At 34.1% G+C, this 2,234-nt stretch overlaps 1 protein-coding gene across 1 annotated transcript in view; it reads right to left on the bottom strand.

Moving 5' to 3' along the window:
* LOC107674746 (A-kinase anchor protein 13-like) overlaps positions 1-2,234 on the bottom strand; it is a 57,992-nt gene extending 55,758 nt beyond the window's left edge. Inside the window, exon 1 of the mRNA XM_016468838.1 lies at positions 2,100-2,234. The gene's annotated coding sequence lies outside the window, so the exon portion shown is untranslated. The remainder of the gene's footprint in view (positions 1-2,099) is intronic.

Raw genomic sequence — 2,234 nt, 5'->3', positions numbered from 1 at the left:
GGACGGTGTTTACTTATTGAATGAATCAGCTTTTTGAATGAATCGGTTGAATCTCAATCACTCACTCATTAACAGGCACTTGCTGTCACCTACTGGCTGTTTTAATTTCACATTTTGACTTTTTTGTTCATGTTATTAATTATTTCAAATATCAGTATTCAACGTTTCATGTTAAAAACAAAACATTAGGCCTATTTATGCATCTGTAACGGCAGTTTAAATGCATCCATGTCCCCACTGAGATACATAAATTGTGTAAATACATCTAAATGCTATTTCAGATGCAGATTCCAGAAATGTTTTCTTATGTTGGAATGAAAGACACTAAGTACCGGATGAAGTGCTTCTTATTCTAACCCAAAAAATGCAAAATGGAAGAAAGAGTTAAAACTAAACACAATCTTGCTACTCAAGCGGTGTATGAATTTTTTTTATATATATATATTTATTTGCTTTTTTTCCATTTTGCATTTACTTGTATTTTTACTTTCAATACTTAAGTACGTTTAAGTACTTTTCGTACTTAAGTACAATAAATATCACATACTTTAAGACTTTTACTCAAGTAATATTCTAAACGGTGATTTCAACTTCTACAAAAGCCATTTTCTGGTAAGATATCTGTACTTTTACTTGAGTATGGCTTTCAGGTACTTTATACACCACTGAGTATCTCACAACCAATCCGTACATATTTTACGAGGTGGCTGATTCATATGAATTCGTATGACCGCACTCGTACGGTTTTGTACGATTTGTCTAGACCCCAGTGAAGGGTCGGTTTAGGGGCGGGGTTAGGTGTAGGTCAATCGTACCAATTCATACGAATTGTGCAAATCGTAATATACCTACAATTTAGCAAAAATTGTATGAAGTCAGGTTGTACAAATTTGTACGAATTAGCCACTTTGTAAAATATGTACGAAATGCAATAAAATCGGTTTGGACACTTAAGATTGGAGTAACGATGCTGAAAATTCAGCTTTGCATCACAGGAATAAATTACATTTTAAAATATATTCATATAGAAAACAGCTATTTTAAATTGTAATATCTAATTTTTCTGTATTTTTGATTAAATAAATGCAGCCTTCACCTTTAAAAATAAAGGTTCCAAAAGGGAGTTTTTGCAGAGATGCCATAAAAAAACGATGCATGTATAAACTTTGTCAGACAAAGTTTGAAATTTGTCTTGCATCACAGCATGTTCTTTCACAATTTCTACCACACAGATCACCAGATTTACCATCTCACATAACAAAATAAAAGATTGAGAGAAAGAAAAACATGATTCCTGACATTTTGATGCCTTATTCAATTCTAGGACAGCTTGAAGCACAAACGTGTGTTTTAGTCTCATTTGATTCAATCTTGGGACTTGGGCGCTGATTAGATGATAAAAGTACAAATTCATTATTCAGCACATGATTCGAGTCAGAAACAATTAGCCAGCCTTATAAAATAACTCGTATACCTTTAAGAGGCTGCCCTCAATCTTTGAGCATATTTTTATTTGTTTTTAACCTAACAGACAAACTCATGATCACAGACATGAAGAACAGTATTTTCAGCACCCAAAAGAACCTTTCAGCAAACAGTTCCTAAAAGAACAATGTTCTTTCTTAATGTGAAGAACATTTCAATAATCTAAAGACCCCTTTTCCACTATAAAGAACCTTTTGTGCAAAGGAAAGTTTCCACAAATATATGAAAGATTCTTCACGGAACCATAGCAGCCAATAAAGATACTTTATTTTTAATAATCTCTTTCAAAAACATTGAAAAATCTTACCGACCCCAAACATTTGAACGGTAATGTATAATGCACCAGTTCCATCTTGTGATTCACTCAGGCTCCCTCCTGTAGGTACAGCTTTGCACTGCATGTGACATATGACTGTATGACGTAACTTTAAACTCGAAACACATTTAAACTACTGAAAGGCACCTTTAAAATAATTTCTAAATTTACTGTCTGCTGCGAATCAAACTGCTAAATTTGCTCTTTAATTGGCTCAGAACTCACGCCACAGGTTTTTAATACATACATTTCATATGCATTTCTCCTCACATTTTAAACTCCTCGGATGACATCTTACCTCAGATCTTGAGAACTCCAAGCGGAGTCCAGCAGAGCTCAAAGATCCATTACTTCAGCATATTACGTGAATCAAACGAACCAAAAAGCACACCTGAATCTTCATGCATCTCCAGTGCATGGCAGGTTAGGTCAC

Source organism: Sinocyclocheilus anshuiensis, unplaced genomic scaffold (assembly GCF_001515605.1).
Source record: "Sinocyclocheilus anshuiensis isolate Anshui unplaced genomic scaffold, SAMN03320099.WGS_v1.1 scaffold1093, whole genome shotgun sequence".
Taxonomy (NCBI): domain Eukaryota; kingdom Metazoa; phylum Chordata; class Actinopteri; order Cypriniformes; family Cyprinidae; genus Sinocyclocheilus; species Sinocyclocheilus anshuiensis.
Note: the sequence above shows the minus strand (reverse complement) of the source record. Positions and strands in the feature narration are given on the sequence as shown.